General features: G+C 37.0%; 1 pseudogene; it reads right to left on the bottom strand.

Annotated features, from left to right (window-relative positions):
• Positions 1-9,749: 9,749 nt before the first annotated feature.
• On the bottom strand, positions 9,750-10,553 carry LOC138383180 (heterogeneous nuclear ribonucleoproteins A2/B1-like; annotated as a pseudogene).
• Between the last annotated feature and the right edge of the window lie 12,214 nt (positions 10,554-22,767).

Here is a 22,767-nt window from a genome sequence, read left to right as displayed (position 1 = left end):
ATAAAAACTAAATTCTTAAGCACAGTTCACATCACTGCTTTTCTTAAATACTGGGCAATAGTTTCTTGTGCTTGATGGGATTAAATACAACCACCTCACTGGGAATTTATAGATCACTACTGAATCGCTCTGATGATTCAACTCACTCCCTACCCATTCTGCATGCCCCAGCCAAAGTGGATTCCCTATACATTATTTTTTTCTTTTTTTTTTTGTGCCAGAAACCCAGGACCCTAAACTTTTCCAAATGTACCAATCTTTCCTTCCTGGTTGTCTTGGCATACCTTTTCCCCTGTGTCTGGAATATTCTCCCCTAGACTCTATTAATATTCTTGAAAATGATCTCAAGGGCCACTGTAGCATGGGGGTGTTTCTGATATTTGCAAATGAATTTAAACTTCCCCATCTGTTGTTCTGAGTTGACACACTCACTTTACTGTGTCTTTTATTGTGAATATTTGTGTCCTAGTGTGTAGGCTCCTTATGCTTAGGTTTAATGTATCACCCTCTTTTCCATCTTTTTCAGAGCCTGAGATTTAAGTAATTGGATGAAGATCAATGTGTACGTGTGGGAGTGCTGAGGGAGGGATGGATCATTTGGTTAATTTCTTTCAATCAGTACTGAGACAAATTATTAGACAATCTGTCTTGTGAATTTTGGCTTAGGAATATTGTTTCTTTCCACTAGAGAAATCGAAACCAGAAAATACCAAGTCAAACAGGGATGAGAAAGGTTACTGTCACTTAGATGTAATTAAAATCTAGCCCCGTTCAGCACGTCCAACCCAACCCAGCCTACCCAAGCAATCTGACTTGATTTTCACTGATTATCTTTCAGTGGGTAACAAATAGGGGTCCTGTAAGGAGAGAAAGCTTTTTCAAGTTTATGTCTCTATCTTATTTTGAATGAATGGGCACAGGGTGAACTCATTAAATTAGCACCACATACGGTAGCAAGCTTCCCAATCACTTACAGAGAATGCACAATGCTCCCTTCCTCTTTGGCTTGTAATTTTGCTCAGGAAAACACAGACACACACACTCACACTCATACACATACTGACCTTTCTATCTTTTATCTACTTGTCTCAGAAATCCCTTCTTCAGGGAAATACTTTTCCTGAATTTTGATAATGTGACATATTTTTTTCAGGCCTGAGGATCATTGTAAAAAAGTTTTGTAGCTCTGAGATGGGAAAAGATAAAATCAGATAAAGAAAAAAAGAGATATCAGGCTATAGTAACAAAAACAGCATGGCACTGGCATAAAAATAGACATCCCAGATCAATGGAACAGAATAAATAGCCCAGCAATAAAGCCGCATATTGACAGTGAACTGATTTTTGACAAAGCTGACAATGACATGCATTGCAGAAAGGACACCCTTTTTAATAAATGGAACTGGGAAAATTGGATAGCCATATGCAGAAGACTAAAACTGGACTCCTATCTTGCACTATATACAAAAATCAACTCGAGATGTATTAAAGACTTAAATGTAAGACCTGAAATCATGAAAACACTAAAAGAAAACCTAGAGAAAACTCTTCTGTACATTGGTCTAGGCACAGAATTTAAGATTAAGACCTCAAAAACACAGGCAACAACAAAAAAATAAACAAATGAGACTTAAGCTAAAAAGCTTCTGCACAGCAAAAGAAATAGTCAACAGAGTGAACAGACTATCTACCGAATGGGAGAACATATTCTCAAACTATTCATCTGATGGGACTACTATCCAGAATCTATAAGGAACTCAAACAACTCAACAACAACAACACAAAACCCCCAAATAATCCCATTAAAAAGTGGGCAAAGGACACAGATATTTTTCAAAAGAAGACTTACAAATAACCAATAGGTAAAGGAAAAAATGCTCAACATCATTAATCATCAGAGAAAGGCAAATCAAGATCACAATGAGATATCAGCATACCCTGGTCAGAATGGTTATTATTAAATAGACAAAAAACAACAGATGTTGGGGAGGACACAGAGAAAAGGGAACTCTTATACACTGCTGGTAGGAATGTAAATTAATATAGCCTCTGTGGAAAGCAGTATGGAGATTTCTCAATGAACTAAAAATAGAATTACCATTAGATCCAGCAATGCCACTACTTGGTATCTAGCCAAAAGAAGAGAAATCATTACATCTACAAGGTGTCTGCACTCATATGTTTATCACAGTATTATTCACAATAGTAAAGATATGGAATCAACCTAAGTGTTCATTAATGGAAGAATGGATAAAGAAAATGTAATATATATACACTTTAGAACACTATTTATCCATTAAAAAAATGAAATCATATCTTTTGCAGCAACATGGGAGGAACTGGAGGTCATTATTTTAAGTGAAAAAATCCAGGCACAGAAAGACAAATATCACATGTTCTCTCTCACAAGTGAGTGCTAAAAAATGTGTTCACATAGACATAAGGTGTGGAATGATAGATAATGGAGACTGGAAAGAGTGAGGACTTGTGGGGGGCAGGATGATGAGAAATGATTTAATGAGCACAGTGTTCATTATTTGGGTAATGGATACCCTAAAAGCCCTGATTTGACTACTCTGCAAACTATCCATGTAACAAAATTGCACATGTACCCCATAAATTTGTACAAAAAAAGATATCTGTCAAAAATTTCTAAAAGTGCATAGAATCAATGCAAGAAATAATAACATTAAATGAAATTGTTTAGTCTTGTCTGCCTCTTTCCCATGTGGATTTTTTGATACATATTTGACATACTCTTATACTGAAAATTATTCATTGTTTATCTGAAATTCAACTTTAACTGGGCATTCTGTATTTTATTTGGTGACTTGAGTGTCTTCACAACAGGGCAGTTGGCTTCCCCCAGAGCAGTGATCTGACAGAGGGAGAGAGTGCACCCAAGACAGAAACTATAGTCTTTTTATAACCTAATTTTGGAAGTGCTATGATATGACTCTGCAAGATTCTATTCATTAGAAATGAGTCACTAAGTCCAGCCCACATACAGGAGAGAGGAATTTCTCTTGAGAGAAGGTGTATTAAAGAATTTGTGAATGTGCATTTAAAATCACAGCAGTGGGAGAGCACATAGAGGGTAATGTAAACAGTGTTCTACTGCATGAAACATGGTGACTGAGCCAGTGGTGAGCACATGACCTAATTTCTACCAGTCAAAGTACTTTTCTGATATTAACATATAAGCATTGAAAAGGAGATATTCTCTTTCCATTGGTTTAGTTAACTTGGGTGGTAGACGTCTAAGCTATTTTTGGCCAGTTTTTGCACCTATAAGGAGAAAGCACACCTATAGTTGAAAGAAAGTATCACCAAACCACAAAGGCAAACACAGTGTCGAGGTGGAACAAAACAACAAGATCTTTGTCAATATCATTTGATCCCTGGATTTATTTGTCCCTGGATTTTGGAGTTACATGTGTTGATAAAGTCCCTTTTGGCAAAAGTCAGTTTGAGTAGGTTCTGTCAAAAAATTTGGCTAGTATATATGTGATCTATGCCAAAGAAATTTATAAATCCAATGAGAGTGTAGACATACAATGATGGTCTGACAAGCTGTATACACTAAGTGCTATAAAGAAATATACAATGTGTTATAGCAATGCAGCAGGCGGTGACACCAATATGAACTATAGGAGACAGGGAGGACTTCATGGAAGAGTAGGACTTGATTTGGCCCTTGAAATATAAGTAGAATTGCAAGAGAGGAACATGACTTAGGTAAATCTAAGTAGAAGAGATAGAACAGTTATGAAGATATGAAAATTATCACTCCATGTTTGAGTAGTGGCAGATAGTGTCACAATCACTGTAGCAGAGTGTGAGTAGGATAACAAAAGGTAAGGGGTAGTAAGAGCTGAAAATGGTGGGGCAAGACCTAATATGCTATGCTGTTAGATATTATCTTATAAGTAGTGGCATCTTATCTTAGTCCATTTTCTCTTGCTTATAACAGAATATCTGAAACCAGATAGTTTATAAAGAAAAGGAATTTATTCCTTTCAGTTATGGAGGCTGAGAAGTCCAAGGTAGAGGGGCTATATCTGGTGAGGGCCTTTTTGCTGGTGGGGACCCTGTGAAGGGTCCTGAGGCAGCACAGGGCATCACATGGCGAGCGGGCTGAGCGTGCTAGCTTGGCTCTATCTTCTGTTTCTTTTAAAGCCACCAGTTCCACTCCTGTATTTTATTTGGTGACCTGAGTATCTTCACAACAGGGCATTTGGCTTCCCTCAGAGCAGTGATCTGACAGAGGGAGAGAGTGCACCCAAGACAGAAACTATAATCCATGAGTGGATTAATCCATTCATGATGACCGGGCCTTCATGACCCAATCACCTCTTAAAGGCCCCACCTCTCAATACTGCCACATTGACGATTAAGTTTCAACATGAGTTTTGGAGGGAACAAACATTCATATCATAGAACATCTTTCAAAGTTTTAAGGAGGAATGTGAGACCATTAGAAATATGTTTGAGAAAGCTAAATCTGGTGGCTATGAGGATGGTTTGAAGGGGAAAGGAATGGAGGCTGTGAGACCCAATGGACAGCTACTGTTGTGGTCTAAGTAAGGAATGAACAAGGCTTAGGCTGCTGTAGTCATGGTGGGGAGAAGTGGAAAGATACAGACAGATATACTCTCCATCTCTATTTTCCTCTGTGATCTTAGTTTAGGCCCCCATTTGCTTCTCAGCTAGATTATTGCAGTAGCTTTCTATTAATAATTAGTCTCTTTGATCTTGATATCTTCCCTTTCTTATATTCAAACCAACCTACACATTGCTATCAGAGGGATATTTCTAAGATTCAAGCCTGAATATGACACTCCCCCTTTGAAATGGTAAAATGACATCCCACCATTTTTGAGATAATGTTTGTGCTCCGTTTAGCATGCAAGCTTCTGTATTACCTGGCCCCTAGTTCTCTAGTTCTGGCCCTTGCCTCATCTTTAGATACATTGAACCTCTAGTAGTGCTGAGGTAGAGTCATGCTCTTATGACTTCCTACTTGTTCTTCCCTCCATTCAGAATGACTTCCCACCACCTGTTTTCCTAATTAATGTGTTCTGTACCATCAAATCCCTGCTCAACATTGCCTCCTGTGAAAGGAATCCTGAGGCCTCCAATCTGATTTACATACCTCTTGCTACCCAACCAAGGACTGAAATAATTACCTTACCCATCTGCCTATCCCCATAGATTGTGAGATTCTTGAAGTCAGGGACTATCTTGTTCCAACTTTGTATTGAATGAATTCTTAAGGTTCAATCACCAATGGCTAGGTATTTGATGCTTAACAACTTTTAGTTGTAATTGTATTGTATCTTAAATACAATTTTAAAATTTTATTATTTGAGAATGGAATTCGTAGGAATAAAGAATAAACAACTAAAAATTTTATTACTCAAGATTAATTGCTTACATGCATTCAAATAAATATGCCTTTTATTTTTTCAAATGTAGGGCTTTGTTGTGAATAATTTATAGTTATTTTTAAAGCATTAACTGCTGCCTCTGTTGGTGATCCCTGGTTGCTCAATCCATGTTGTAGATATTGTCCCTTTGGTGATTGAGACATTCTAGCTGTCTGTTGGGACAAATATGGGGCATCCTGGAAACAGGAAACCAATGCTATAAAAACACAGGTTAAATGACCACACTGAGAAATCACCATATTTGCCTCCTATGCTGTTGTAAAATTAGTAGCAACTGGGGAACTAAAGTGTTGCTTAGTGAATCTTAAGCTCCTTGAACAAAAGCTAATTTAGTATAGACTTTTCTTTTACACTGTGACAACAGAGTTTCTGTTGTCATTTAGGGTCATAGTAATTACACATATTTCTAATATTATTTATATATTGTATGTTTTTAATCAAGTAATCTACAACAATTTGGAAAAGAATCTAAATAGTCCTATTAGATTCTTAGGATTATCAGTAGGGTTGTGAGAAGTTAATTTCTGAGTTACAACTTGTTTTTGGTTAGGTGAGAAAAGTGAAATCTCTACTTATAGTCATTTTAACCAGAGTTGCAATAAATGGCATGTAAATTATATATTTATAAATCTTTGGTGGAAAAGCTAAGGAATTAAAAAGGGGAGGACAACTGGGACAATATAAACTGAAAATAGAGAATTTTTGATATGGTAGAATCCCCGCCCCCCCCCCCGCCATTTTGCCATATATGTATACTTACCAAACTTCCATGTGAAATAAATGAGAAATATTTTAAATGAATTTCTTCTGTTTAATTTAAGAAATAATTCACCCATCATTGGCAAAAGTGTTCATATATATCTTTTCCCCATTAAAAAATGAAAAAATATACTCATACCATTTTTAAAAGGTCCTATTGAGAAAAAAAGAGAAATAACATAACATTAATAATATTGATATTTCCAAAAAAAGAATGGAATAAGATAATTTTTTGAAAAGAATGAGAATGGTTTTACTAGAGAAAATAAGAAATTACTGATGTCTTGCTTAACCAGTGGAACTTGAATAACATTAATACTGCTTTATCCTAGGGGTCAATGTATCAGACATCAACCAGTTTATAATCCCAGATGAACCACATTTGGCCAAATATTGGTAAATGTCTCAAATATTAAAACTAAGACTAAATAATCACTTTTTAAAACACAAAATCCCATCTATATTTTTCCAGTTTTGCACCTTGATTTGATTAGTGAAAAATGATTTGGTTAGCATTCAAATACATGTATTTACATATATATATCAGATTAAAAAATATAAAATAGGCACTGTTTATATGCCTAGCTAATTGTGATCTGTAAAAGAAACCCCAAATAATAGGAACTGCAGGAAAAAAATGGAGAAATTTGATGTTTTAAGATGAGACATAAAATGACATTTTGAATTCGGACAATGAGCATTCATATCCACTGAGATTTTTTTTCAGCACTTCTAAAAACCATTGTATTAATTTTTTGCTCACTTGGATAATTAAATCCAATTGAAAATTTTAGTTAAATACTGCATGTATTATAAAAATAATATTCAAGATGCTCTGAGTCATTTACAAAAAGTTTGTACCCTGTAAAACCAATAATTAATAATAAGTTAAAATAAAGGAAATACTCATAATTTACCATCAATAATGTGATATTAAGTTAGAAATGCAGAGCATGATGAATCAGATGATCTTTTATTTAAAAGACTGAGTAATCTTTATATGTAAATAGTTTAGAGATGGCAAAGAGCCTACATGCTCTTTTCAAAACTTCTCTCACCTATGGTTGTTGACATCACAAATTGATTCATAGCAGTCTTCTTCCTGGACCTGTACTTAGCCTCATATTTCTTCCCAGAACTCAAGAAATCATTTCCAATCAACTGGATTTGGCACTTGAGATGAAACTTCTTTACCATCCCTGAGATAGACAATCTTTTTGTAGAAACAGGGATTGAAAGTCAGAGAGATTATGTGACTTAGCTCAAATCACATCACAGCTCTGTGGCTACATCCCAGGTTAGTACCTGTCAGCCTACTGAGTCCTTTGTTCCCTAGTTTATGTTCTTTTACAGTATTTTATTCTTAAGGGGGTTTAGTGTAGAATTCTATGTATAGTATTCACTCAACAAATGTTTTTGAATGTCAGATTCAATACTGAGCATAAAGTAATTTTTATTAGAAACTAAATGAAGCATAATAACTATTGTAGAAATCATTAGATATATCTCTCATACAGTTTTGGCTGAGTGCAGATTCTGAGACGCTGATACTTAAGGAAGAAAGGAACACTTTAGTGATGGAGAAAGTGCTTACCTTTTACTTTTAGAGAGAGTGAAGTTAATGCAAATATAGAAAGGGTTTCCGTGAAAGCAAGAATGCACAAAATGGAGAGCCAAGACACTAAAATTTTAATTCATTTATTCAACTAAAGGTTTATGAAAAAAGTCATAGCTTCTGTCGAATAGAAATATAATGGAAGGAAAAGCATAACTTGGGAAAAAAAAGTGTTTTTTTCCCAATATTTATTGAATGGATAAAGTATTGATAAGGGAATTCAATATAGATTAGTGATCAAGCTGGGATGGGGTTAATTTGGGAAATTTGTGCTTTGGAGTAGAATTTTAGTCTAAGTAATTGTCTTTTTAGGGAACCAACAACTTACATTCAATGTTCATGGATATGGTTTATTACATTAATTTTCAGATGTTAAACCAGCCTTGCATCCTTGGAATAAATCCCACTTGGTCATGGTGTATACTTCTTTTGATATGTTGCTGGATTTTGTTTGCTAGTATTTTGTTGTGGGTTTTGTCATCCATATTCATATATTTTTTTTGTGTGTGGTGTCTTAATCTGGTTTTGGTATTAGGGCAATGCTGGTTTCATAAAATGAATTGAGAAGTGTTTTCTTCTCTTCTATTTTTTGGAAAAGTTCTTGAAGAATGGTATTAATTCTTCTTTAAATGTTTGCTAGAATATAGCAGTGAGGCCATCTGGGGCTAGGCTTTTCTTTGTGGGTAGTTTTTTGTTGTTGCTGTTTTATTGATTCAATCTATTCACTTGTTATGGAACTATTCAGATTGTCTACTTCTTGAGTCAGTTTTGTCAGTTTGTGTCTTCCTAGGGATTTGTTCATTTTATCTAAGTTATCTAATTTGTTAGTGTACAATTTTCATAACATTCTTTTGTATTTTTTTAAAAATTTCTGTAACATCAGTAGTAATGCCCACTCTTTTATCTTTTAGTAAGTTGATTCTTGTCTTTTATTTCTTGGTTAATCTAGTTAATGGTTTGTCAATTTTGTTGAGCTTTTCAAAGAACCAGCTTTTGGTTTCTGACTTTTCTTTATTATTTTTCTATTCTCTATTTCATTATTTTAACTCTAATCATTATTATTTTCTTTCTTTTGCATGCTTTGAGTTTAGTTTCCTCTTCTTTTTCCAGTATCTTAAAGTGAGAGGTTATAATATAGAAATTTACGGCTATATATTTTCCTCTAAGCATTGCTTTAGTTGCATCTTGTAAATTTTGATATGCTGTGTCTTCATTTTTTGATCTCCCATTTTATTTCTTTTTCAATCTATTGATTATTTAGGCAAGTATTGTTTAATTTTCACATATTTGTGAGTTTCCCCAAATTTTTCCTGTTATTGATTTTTTTCCTTTGGAATAATTTTATTAAATCATAAATGTACAGCAGCTTCTTAATTCTACACAAGTGCTTAAATTTTTAAAAGGAAAAATGTTATGTTTTATTACACCATGGTCCTGGCTAATAGCTTTTCAAAACTTTGAGAAAAATCTTAAAAAAGATTTCACATGTCACTTGAAACTTACAAATATAACATTATCAAAGAAGGAATGCTTCTACACTTTTACAAAGACCACTGGAAAGAAACAACAATTAAAAAGCTAAGAAACTGTCTCAAAGCCATTTTTTTTTACAATCCTTTCTCCACAGTGAAGTAATGTTATCAAATAATCCAATCTGTTCACAAAATGGCTTTCTACATCTGCTCTAATGTCTTCTATCACTGCATATTTATGTATGACTGAGGTAAGAGTTCCCTTAACATTGTTATTCCAGTAACCTGTAGTTGTTCTGTTACCTCTGGGATCTCATCCTCTCCTATTTATACAGAGAAGCTCATAGCAAATAGAAAGGAGCTCAGTATTGGCTCCTTCCATCATAAACCCCACTTGCTCCACTGCCTCCTGGACCATAATTTCTTTCACCATATGGTCCACCCATGTTCCTGCTACCACCAAAATTTCCATTCTTCATTGGACGCTGATATAAGATTGCTAGCTATAATTTCCAAAATCATCGCAATTTTCACTTCCATAATTTCCTCCTACATAGCTGTCATAACCATCTTTATAGCCCCCACCGTGGTTGCCATATCCAGGTCCTCCACCACTGTATCGTACTCTTCCTCCTTGATGATCAGAGCTACCTCCAAAATTGCCACTTCAAGGTCCTCCTCCATACCCATTATAGAGTCAATCACCATTATATAGAGCCATTATAGTGCCATACTCATACCCATATAGAGCTTTTATACCCATCCCCAAATCCACATCCACCAGATTCTCCTCTAAAGTTACTGCTCAGTTCTGGTCCAAAATTTCTACCACTGTGTGAATCCCCCAAACCAATGTTGCCCCCTCTTCCATGCCTACAACTTTGAACTTCCTGCATTTGCCTAGACAAAGCCTTTCTTACTTCTACATTATTGCTATCGATGGTATGGCATTTCTGCAATACAGTTTTAGCCACAGGATTATGGTCATCAAAAGTAACAAAGCCAAAGCCTTTTTTCTTTCCAGACTACATATCAGTAATTATTTCAATGGTATCAATTTTTTCCATATTCCACAAAGTAATTTCTAAGGTGATATTCCTCAGTATCTTCTTTAATTCCACCAAGAAATATCTTCTTCACAGTTACATGAGCCCCTGCTATTCCAGATTCTTCTCTTGCTACAGCTCATTTTGGCTCAAACACTCTCCCATCAATTGAATGAGATCTTGCAGCCATGGCAGCATCAACCTCAACCATGTTTTAATGAGTGTGTGGTGGTATCTCATGGTTGTTTTAATTTGCATTTCCCTGATGACATATGTTACTGAGCATCTTTTCATACACTTTTTTGCCATTTGTATTTGTTCTTTGGTGAGGCATCTCTTTAGATCTTTTGCCCATTTTTTAGTCAAGTTGTTCTTTTTCTTATTGTTGAGTTTTAAGAATTCTTTGTACATTTTGGGTAATAGTCCTTTCTCACATGTCTTGTTCAAATATTTTCTCCCAGTCCATGGTTTGTCTTCTTATTGCCTTAACTGTGCCTTTCCAAGAACACAAATAGCCTAACTGGAGTTCTACTTTAAGGCAGCCATAAAATAGAGTGAGTTTTCTGTGCATTTAGCCTCCCAAAGATTGGTATCCTATGTAAGGGAATAAGAACCACCTGGCAGGTCTTCTCTGAGGAAAAGCTAAGGGAAGAGAGAAGAGTAAGTTATTTGGACTTTTGCCTTTATCTTTTGCAAATGACTTATACATCTAGCATATGGTGAACCCGCATGTGTTCAGGATTGAGAAAAGAAAGGGGAGAGGTCAACAGAATAAGGCACCACCAGGCACTTAATTCAGTTAGTCCAAACCCAGTACTTATTGTGTGACCTTGAATAAGTCATTCTTCTTCTTCTTCTTCTTTTTTTTTTTTTTTTTTGACACAGAGTCTCACTCTGTTACCTACATTAGCGTACAGTGGTATCATCATAGCTCACTGCAACCTTGAACTCCTGGGCTCAAGTGATCCTCCTGCCTCAGCCTCCTGAGTAGCTGGGGCTATAGGCATATGCCACCATGGCTAATTTTTAAACTTTATTTATTTTTTGTAGACATGAGGTCTCACTATTGCCCAGGCTGGTCTCAAACTTCTGGCCTCAAGTGATCCTCCCTCCTTGGCTTCCCAAAGTGCTGGGATTATAAGAATGGGCCACTATGCCCAGCCTCTTTGAGCCACAACTTCTTTATCTCATCATAGATGCGGCATTACCTACTTTGCCTGGCTGCTGTGAGGATTAAGTGTCATGCAATGGTGCCTGGCACCGTGCCAGACTGGTGATATGTTCTCTTCACATTAGTTGCTGCTCATCTTTCCTTCTTCCTGTAATGCTTCCCTTTGTGGAGGGATTCGAGGTTAAAGAATGAATACATGTTCAAAAAGTTTTGTGAGTGGGGCAATATCAATTTAAAACATATACAGCAACTCTCAGTATCCAAATGTATTGCACACTTGTGTGTCTTTATAGGAGAAAAATTCTACCATATGTCACTTCTATTAAATAGCGTGTAGGCCAAAGGCCCATTTGAAGAAAACCAGTGAGGATGCGGTACCTAGTTTAAACAAAACAAGATTCCAGATGACTAGAAGGCAAAAACCAAACTAATACTTCCAAAGGTCATAATAAATGAAGTAGGAAAGCAATCAAAATGGCTTAGCAAAGCAATGCTGTCATTCTTCACCTTAATGAATCTCTTAAAAAGTAAATAAAAGGAGAAAGATGAAAGTAATTATTGACTGTGTACCTAGTTATTGGAGCTGCTGGTATCTCCAAGGAACACAGTTCATAAAGCCGGGGCTGTAGGTGAATACACACATATATCACATAGGTGCTTCAGACCCGGGGATCTACATGTCATGTTTACATAGTGGGCTAATAAATACTTAGTTTAATGAACATGTTATATAGAACTCTATCCCTCTGTCTGGCCCTGCTGAATTTATAGATGAGTTTCTTGGGCGTTAGGAGGGCTAGAGAGCATATGGCAATAAGTGTCAGAGGCTTGAGTCAACTCTCATTTCTACCATTCCTTACTAGATAGAGCAAACATTAAATTTCCCTGCTTGCCATCAAACGGCAAAAGAGAGGAGACAAATGAAGGAAAAACATACTTTTGGAAAGTGTTCATGAAAAAAGGGGGAATAATCCGCAATATTACATTATTGCTCTGAAAAATGTAATAAGCACCTTTTCCGTGACTATTGAATTAGAGGGTGATTTTGCTGGTGGAGATTTTATTTGCCTCAACCCAATAGGACACTATTAGAGCTGGGGAATTCTTGTTTATTTTAATGATGAATAAAGAATAGGCAGATTGCCTTGTCATTTTGACTGACATAGCAATTGAGTCATCTTGTTTGGTAAGTTGTAACTCTGATTATATAATAATCATATCACTTTACATGGCGCGTGGGGATCAAAGGGGGAGGAGACCATATGACACTTAGGGGCAGGTTGCAGTAAAGTTCTGGATGAAACTTCCTGTGCCCAGGATGAAGCAAGGCACGAGCCGGCAGCTGAAAGCTACAGAATAGGGAGAAGAGTCTGTCTGGGGCAGTTGCGTGGACCCAGCCCAACAGAATTCCAGTTCCAGCCCATGTTACAGGGTGCATACACCCAGGTGGGTTGGGGCTATTGGGGAGCTGGCAGTAGCTTCTCTGGGAGCTCAAACTGTAGACACTTGACTGATTCCTCTCCTCCCTTCCTGGAGAAGGTGAGATGCTAAATATCCTTACAGATTTGGTTAGAATTGACACAAAGATTGAACGTACCTACTTTTTCCAGCTGAAGTTCCTTGGGGCTTGATGCTGAGCAGGGCGAGGGCTGAGGGAGGCTGAGACTGACATACTCTCTGTGTAAGTGCGATAGAAATGACAGATGTGTGGCCCAAGGCTGCCTTTGGGTTTGCAGATACAAGTGATATTTACAGAGCCTCTTGCTGTCTGCCATTTAGGTTATGTCTAGACAGAAAAGTCAATCCAAAACTGCAGACATTTTGATAGTACAATTGAATCAACTGCAATCAAATGGATATGTGATGTCTCACGCAATCTTAAGATGACCCTCCCCTAAAACAAGATAATCATTCTGAAAAAGGCCAATTCTGTTGCATTGTGTATGGTCAAGGGCTGAAATATTTGCCTCTTAACACTCTTTGCTCCAAAAGAATAATTTTATAGTGATGATAACTAAGAAAACCTGCCTCATCCTGTTGCTTCCACAAGAGTCAGAACCATTATATTAATACTATGGTAACATGCAGCCCAGGACAGCAAAAGTTTGCCCCATGATTTCTAGGAAACTTTCTAAGCCACATCCTCTTTGGCCCTCCAGCCTATGGTGAAAGCTACATCCAGTTCATTGATCACTGGGAAAACCATGTCTTTTCTTAGAATCACTAAAGGTATGGCAATGGAAAAAGCACGAACTATGTTTAATTTTGTTTTCTGATGTTTAATAAGCAGGTTAGTCAACATTTATGATCTTTTAATAGCTTCTGTCAAGTGTTCAGAAAATTTGAACCGTTACTATTGCCTCACTAAGGGTGATATATGAAAAACTTTTGTTTCTTTTCCCAAAATGAAAGTTATGGTAGCATAGTAAAGGGAAATATACTACCCATTGGGGGTGTCTGAACTCCAGGAAGTGCAATTTTGGCCAAGATTGTTGAATTTATACTTCTACTTACTTTGCTACTATATTCTGTTTCAGTGCTAAAATCTTTAAGATAAGGGGCAAAAGGAGGAGAGAGAGAGTGTGATTATAGTCCACATGTTGTAACAATACATTTGTCGTTGTTAAGTAAATTAAATCAGATGGTTAAAATCATTAGAATTGGGTGATGTAAAACATTCAGATGTAGAGTTTCACATTTTTATATCTCAAATCAGTATTATTAAATTCATATTCTGCAACTTGAAATTGTTTGAAATTATTTAACTTTAAGATACACATAATGAAATTCTGACCATTTTCAGTGGACCCTATAAATTTTCATGTACCTTGATTAGGTATTGCTCTCTGTATGGTAAGAGCAAATTTTGGTTTAGTGGAAAGAGTGCTGGTCTTGCAGTTGGAATATCTGGGTTTGAATCCAAATGACTCTACCTATTACATCTGTGAACATACATGGGTTAAGTTATTTAATCTTTTGAGGTCTCAGTTTTCTCATCTGTAAAATCGCAACAATAAGAGTTACCTCATCAGGTAATAATGGGACTAGAATTCGAAAGCAGCTAGACTAGTGTGAACACACGGTAGTTACTCTGTGCACATTTCTTTCTTCTTTTGGTTTCAAGAAAGCATAGATAGGATGACCACACAGCAGGGGTGTGGTGGATGGATGGCTATCCTAGGTGACCTCAAAAGTCGTACTCAACCTTAGTTTCTCTGACCAATGGGTCATGAATGGTCCTTTGTCACCACACTGCTTTTCATTCAACTCACATTTTACTGGGCATTTATTAGGTATCAGTTACTCTGCTGTGTCCTTGATGGGTACATGAGGGGGATGTGAGCACGTGGGAAGGAAAGCGTTTGCCTCTTTTCTGCCTTGCTTCCTTGTCCCCACAGTGTACTGTCACCTTCTGTCTCATCCAGAGCTATTATCTCTGTCTCCATTGGTTGTGTCCAGCATGCGATGCCTCTTGCTCATTAGGGCTCACTCCGCACCCACTGAAGGAGTACCTAGCTCGGGGGGTGCTGGTGAGTAAATGCATTAAACACATTCAAGCACTTAGAACAGTTTCCTGGCATCCAGTGAGTACTGAATTTTAGTTATTATTGTTATCTGTCCATTTCTCCTGAACTGTGCTTTATTCTACTAGGTCAGTCACCTTCTGTTCAGGTTCTTCCTGGGCAGGAAGTTCCCTTACTGCTGTGAGGAATACAGGAGAGATCAGAGCGAGGGTAAGAGTCCTGGTATTTAGGTTAAAAACACCATTGGAAATGACTCTCGTTAGATAAGAAACAACAAAATATTAACAAATATGATATTTATAACTTATCACAGGTTGTATTTTGTCATGTTTTTTACATTTCAAATTTTGCAATCAATTTGTATGCACACATATAAGATATCAAAAGCTGAAAAACACTACTGAGAAAAAGCATCCCCGCACAGTCACATATTTGATCCACATTCTCTGAACCACTCACTTCACTGCTAACAAGAACATCAGAAAGTTTCTTCCCAAGAAAGAGTGACCTTTACAAGGAAAGACCTGACAACCAGATAAACTACACACCATTTACAGAGGGATTCAGTGGAATTTACTTCATCTATTTTCCTGGCCTCTAGAGGAAATTATTCATTCTAGAAGGGCACGGCTGATTGAGGCAGGAAGACACTAGGATTGACAGAGACAATGCTGTGAACTGTGTTTATGGGAAAGAGTCGAGACCTCTGGATTCTCATCTATAGAGGGGACGGTTGGACCAGATTACCTTAAAGGAGCCTTCCAGGTCGAACAGGTTGAGCTCTGCTGTGCTAAGCTACACGTGTCTGTGCCATTTAGGTAGAAATAATAACACAACTACCAGACTGCAAGCACCTAAGTAGATGAGTGCAGGAACTTCAGCTCGCTAGTTCTTGGATCCACAGTGCATAGCCCAGTACCTGGCCAGGCTTCTCTGCTCTATCTATTACACCTGCAGAAAGATTCCTCGGAGGAGGTGTTTTACCTTGCAGGGTATGGAGAGGGTAAGAAAGGTAATGTATTTAGAATACTTAGATAACTGCAAAGGAAGCTTTTTCTTTTAAATGTAAGATACAGTTATAAAATAAAGGAATGAAGAATAGACTGAGGATATTTCTTTGATTTTGAGAGTTTTAGAGTTGGAAGAAAATGTAATGATTGCTTAGTGCAACCTACTCATTTACAACGAAGGGAGGAGGCTGTAGAGACAGTGACTACCCGATAAGGTGACTACCCTGTACGGTGACTACCCGGTAAGGTGGCTGACAGATGATAGAAAGCAGAATGTCATGATTCTGGATTCACGAACCTGCAGCTTTTGATTAGTTAACATTAAAATTTATAAAAGAAGATAAAGCAACATAAAGGAAATGAGGTTACCTGCACCAGTAGAACACCCAAGGCCATTGTGATATTTGCCCTTCAACTAAATAAATAATAGTCATTTTATACAAGGAATCTACAAATCCAACTGTCTTCAAAAAACTAAATATGAGCCTAAATGTGGGGATAGTTTTACTCTTATCTTTTAGATGGTGACTTTTGCTTTATCACGGGAGCTTTGGGCAGAAATTGCATTTATTTGCCCTTGTTGAGTTAGTTTGTGTATATACAGCACATGACTTGGTAGTAATGAACTAGGTCTTGATTTGGCAGTAATGAGCTGGGCCTTCAATTTGTCCCATTTTTAATGACTGTATCTAGCTATTTGCACACCAATGTACCAATGTATATTTTCAGCCCAGTCATTGAGAAGTTTAAACACATTTACTTTTTATAGATGTGACTCTTCAGTGAAATACTTGGCAATGTGTCATTTATAGGGCCCCGAAGGGATTCTATAAGTTCAGGAAGATGCAAAAAAGCTGCTCATGTTGTACGTGGATATGTCTTTAGGATGGCTTGAATGTTCAGAATTTACCCACAGGTGATTAGTGTTGCTGTTTCTTACATCCGAGGAGTCCTTGCAGTGGGGATGGGGAGTGGGGATGGCAATGTGGCAATTAACAGGTGAGCACTCAGAGAAACTAGACAGAGAGAAAAGTAAGAATGGTTAAGCACACTTTTCACATGTATTTTTTAAAATCATAGTCTATTCTTATACATTGTCACTTTAGAGCATTTGGAAGATACCAATAATCACAAAGAAAAATGGGAAAAAATTCCTGCAATCCTACTATTTAGAGATAATACCTATTGCCAATTTAGTGTGTAGCACCCTCAGGCTGTTTTCAATATATCTAAATTATATGTATAAATAAAAATGAAATCTAATTGTTTGATAATTAGTCTTTTCTACCTATATACCATGAATATATTTTCATGTAATTAAATGCAGTATATTCCTTAAATCACATACTGAAAAGAGATTTCTTAGGATCATTGGAACCAAATACCACTTATAAAAACTTGCTTTGTAAAAAACCTTAAACTCTTTAATTCCTATCATGCTCCTACCTTGCGCTGTGCTGGAAACATGAGAGATTTTACAGTGATGATTTTATTGCAATGTGTCACTAGGAGATAAATTTTGGGAGATAATGGTTGGATTTTTGCTTAGGACTTGTGACTTTAAACTAATAGCACTGGTTCTCAGATATAGTTACACTTATAATCTAGAAGTAACAACCTTCCTCCTAGAAGCATTCCCTTTATTGTTTTTCCTTCATAAGGCAAGGATAACAAGGGATTTCAAAACTCCTGGACAATGTATTATATAAGACAGTTTAATAAAGTTAGCTGGATTATGATATATAGGGCTTATTGATTAGGGTGCCTAACCTAGAAACTCCTTTGAAATATCTCTTTATTGCTTCAAAGAACTATTACTGAGCTGAACCTGCACCATTAAACACCCTAAAACTCTCCCATATTCAGAATATTGTGATTGAGATAAATCATCATATTTTTACTGAAGTAATTAAATATACAAAAGACATAAGAGAAACAATATGGCTTTAATTACAATGCACGACACAGAACTAGTTACATTTTTCTCTGAACTGGAAACAATTTACGAGAATTCTTGCTAAAATAGTGATAGGAAACAATCACATGAAAATTCACAATAACTTTTAACGTAGTTGGCTCATTCATGCATGTGTTCGTTTATTCAAAAATATTTACTTAATACCTACTATATATCAGGTTTGGTTCAGTCCTTGAATATACAGGATGAGTAACACAGTTTTTAAGGAAATGACCTTTCTGTTACTGCAGACTTATAACTCTTGTTAGACTCTTGTGGTTCCAGTACTATGCTGAAGTATTGTGGTGATTGGGGTGGTGGAGGCAGATAGTCTCATCAGAGGAGTGAAATCTTGCCTGGTGTCAGCTACCTGGGAAAGAGGTTGGTCTCTCAGTTTGGTTATCTGAGCTGACGTGTTCAGCCATCTGGAAACTCCCAACTTCTCTATGGTGAAAGCCTTGGGTTTCTTCCACTATCCCACACATGCTGAGTTTGAATCAATATGAAACCCATTGAGGTCATTCTGGAGAAATGTCTATTAATTTCTAGTGAATAAATGGAACTTTGATCAGGAAGGACTTGAGCCAGACCCAGAGAAAGCTATACAGCCTGCCTTGGAGTTGGAAGCCTGTGGGCCTCTTGACTGAGTTGGGATACACCGAGAAGCGGTGATCACGGTCTGGCTGAATAAGAGAAAGGGGAACAACAAACTTCTGTTGCTGCTTTTGTGCATTTGGTTTACCTCTCCTAACTACACTGCCCACCACAAACATTTTGGGGTTGAAACAACTGTGATAGTTGTTTTTAAATTAGATTGCAAGCTCCTAGAAAAGTAGGGATCATGTTTCTGACCTTTGCAAACTCAGGTGCTGAATTAATGCTTGCTATTTTATGTACAAAGGAATGTCTGAGGAATACTGTTTTCAGCTGCCAGTAACAATAAACCCCTGAACAGTGTCCAAATAACATAAGGCTGCAAGGTTCTCTGGGTGCAAGGCATGTAGAACATGGCCAGGAAGAGCCAAAGCTGAGACAATTGGTGTAACTGATGAATCACTGTCTAGCAGAAAGACATACTCTCATTCATTTGCAAAGGTTACTTGCATCATGTCTCACTGGAGCCAAAGCCAGAAACCAGGAAAGAAAAGGTGGAGGAGGAAGGGAAGTATTTATGGAAACAGAGCGAGGGCAGCCTACAATTTTGGAGACCCTTGACTCTGCCATATATTATTTAATTTAATCCTTGCAATAACTCATTGAAGTAGGCACAGTGTCTATTTTTTTCATTCAAAGACAATGATATTGAGGAATGGTGAGGTTCACTAATGTGCCTGAAGTCATCCTCACACGGTTATGGTAGAGTTGAGATTCCCATCTTCCCTGGTTTGGCTCTTTTGGAGTGGAACTTCCCTTCCCATTGTTAATTGATTCATAAATGAGAACACCATCGGTATTGTGTTCCTGGCCTCTCTATACCTCTGACTTTTCTAGAAGTTATCCATTAATTAGGGAGCAGGACTCCAGCTTTCTCCTTTCTTTCTTTTTTGTGAACTAGTTGTGAAGCAGACATTCTGGTCTGCCCCTCTCTGACATACCTCCTATAAGGCCAGCACCTAGAACACAGCCTGGTATTGGTGGGTGAATTTGTCATGCTCTGGGGTTCAGTTTTGAGAATCCTATGGCTAGCACAACCTAAATCATATTCATGAATATCAGTGATATTGGTATTGAAAGTGATATTAATCTATGATTATTCATTTATCTATACTATTTTTCTGATCAGTTTGGTTCAGAAGTAAGTTGGAGACAAAAGGAATTTATGTTTTCATTCCAAACAGTGTTCCTTTTCCCATGTAAAAGCTAAGAAGAAAATTAAACATAAAATGGACAAAAAATAAAAAGAAGACAGTAAACAGCAGGCATGAAGTTGAAAAAGAAAAAAAAGCAACAGTTCAGCTGCTGTAAAAAATTCAGTGGAGGAATAATCACGACCATATATCACAATCCCAGAGTGGGCAGCACAGCACAATAATTAATGTTCATGATGACATTCCTTGATCCATCAAGAAAAATTACATTACATTCAGCAGACTTTCTTTTCTTTATCTAAGCCAGGGAAGAATGTATAATACATTGTAGGAAGATTTATTCTTTTGATAAAGGAAACATTGTTTTACTTATATTTGCTGGACTCTCTAAGGAATACCATTGTGAAAATACTTAAAAATAGAAAAGCAAAAGGGATTGTTGAGGACGACTTCTTAAGTTTACAGTATACTTAAAATTAAAGATTCCACCACAGCATCTGTATTTCCCTGTTCTACTTCAATTTGCCTAATCAGGATTAATTTTTAGAGTTTTACATTAATTGGTAAAACCAGCTCTAAGAGCCAGTTTTTAACATGATGAATCAGTTGTATCTTGTTTTTATGCAAAAGATACAAACATCCATTTGGATTTGAATTGAACTGAATCTCAAGGTTTAAGCTCATCAGATTTGAGTTATAATTAAATAAACTCACAATAATGGCTAACAATGCTCTATTCAATCCAGAGCACAAATATTTTCATTGGCATTGCAAGTAGGAAAGTGGAAGTTTGTCATCTGGGTGTCTTCAGGAGGTGTAACGTTTCTCACCATGAGACCTGTGTGGTAGCATTATCAACTTCAGGTTCTGAAGTTGAGCAGATTGAGAGAGGCTTGCTTTATGCTAATCACTTCCATAAGAGATTATACAAACAGACTGCCAATTTACTAATTCACAATGGAGTAGGGGAAGATGAGGAAGAATATTCATAACTTCATCCAGGGCACCTTTTTGTAGCATCAGCATACTTGGGAGACCAAACTAATAATTTGAAGGTTGTTTGGTAAACAAGGAATTAAAACTCAGGGAAGGGGTAACCTTGAAGACGGCACCCAGCCCACGCTAAGGCCTATTGAATCATCCCTGAGCCATAGCAGAGTTAGAATCATGTAGGAAAATACTTACTAATCACTACCCAGGCACATTACAAATGTTTTACTTCTATTAATTCATAAATCCAGCAACCCCATGATGCAGCCTCCTATGAGGTGGCCTCTCCTCTCAGATGATGAGAAAATGGAGCAACCAGAGTGTAAATCACTCTCCTAAGGTTACAGGGCTGGCAGATTTCAGGGGTGGACTTCAAACCCATGCAGTCAGAGTTCAAAGCCGACAATTCTAAGAGCTGCACTGATTCGTCTCTCTAGGGGTAGTTTGTTTTCCCTGGATTTAATGTGTGTTCTCTCAGGACAGTGCTGGATAAACACCACCAAGTTCTCATTTCTTCTACTTTCCATGTCTAGGTTTCAAGCTGTCCAATTCGATTTTGTTCTCAGAGTCTTCCTCCACATAAATTACGACCACATGGACTGTTTCTGTTTTATTAACTTATACACGTTCTAGTTCATTCACTGTGCTGTTTCACCCAGTCCATTTGGATTGCAAGTGAGGTGTTTGCAAATTCTCTGGTTATCCCATTATCCAATGACTGGATTATGCTCAGAGGGGCTCTCTTGAAACTCCTTCCCATCCACTTTTGTGTGTATTTTACTAGCTTTACTGCAACCTAATTTGTTACTTTTAAGTTCTTGGGGTATACTTCTAATTATTGTCTTCATGTACCACTGACAATTAATTGATAAAATATTAATGGAAAATAGTTTCAGAATGGACTACAAAACTATTTAGCTTTTCAAAAGTGGACACATCCTTAAGAATTCCAAATTACTAGCTAAATCCCAATCTTTTACAATTGTCTTTCTAACTTCGTTGGTTATTTTTAAGAACTAGGACTGGCAAAAAAAAAAAAAAAAAAAAAAAAAAAAAAAAAGTGTTGCTTGTCTCAATTTGCTTTTAAAAAATTTGCTCTTCTTAGACATTGTCTAAGAATAGCATGGAAGGGAATTTTATATTTATGGTTTCTGGTATGATCAATTTGCATCATTAATAATGTGAATCATGGCTGTGAAATGAGCTTAACATTTCCACCAATGTATTTTATGTCCTGCAAGTGAAGAGGTAACACTTGACTTGAATACTAATGTTAGAACATATTTCAGATCCTCTGAGCAGTTCCTTGAGATCTTTGGAAGAAAGGTGCTTTATACAGCCTTGCACAAAGAATTTGAGACAGCCACTTGTGAATTACTATGTGCTGACAACTTTATCTGACTGTACCAAAAGACATGGAGTGCATTATGAACCAGCTTGTGGAGACAGCTCAATTTTATGGACTGTCAATCACTCTAAACACAGGTGAGGTCATATAATAAATACCCTTGCTCCTCCAAAAATCCTGCTTGGATGCTCAGACCTTTTGAAAGCTTCGACTGGATTTTCCTCGCTTGGCAGTAAACTGTCAAATGATCAGCAAAGTCAGTGTGCCACTTGGCACAGCGGTAGGGCTGGCTGCTGCACTCCTACCCACCCGAGGAGCAGAAGGGAATGGGATTTTCTAACCCGCTGTACAGATGTGAATCGTGGATTACCCTTGGTGCTCCATTCAGTCTTTGCAGATGCTTCAATTCATAAATTATCCATGTTGTGTATTGCTGTGCAGGTCATGAGAGAACAGCAGATGATAATTCCAAGATTGGTATTAGAGGAAAGCAATCCTTTGGGAGAAGGGGAGGTGGGATGAGAGACAAAGAGAGGGAATTAGAAATGCATTTAGTCACGAGAAATTGAAGTAATGCTATGATGACAATTATAGTTTGGAAATGTCAGCAGCAGATG

The sequence above is a fragment of the Eulemur rufifrons genome, chromosome 5 (genome assembly GCF_041146395.1).
Source record: "Eulemur rufifrons isolate Redbay chromosome 5, OSU_ERuf_1, whole genome shotgun sequence".
In the NCBI taxonomy this organism is placed as follows: domain Eukaryota; kingdom Metazoa; phylum Chordata; class Mammalia; order Primates; family Lemuridae; genus Eulemur; species Eulemur rufifrons.
Note: the sequence above shows the minus strand (reverse complement) of the source record. Positions and strands in the feature narration are given on the sequence as shown.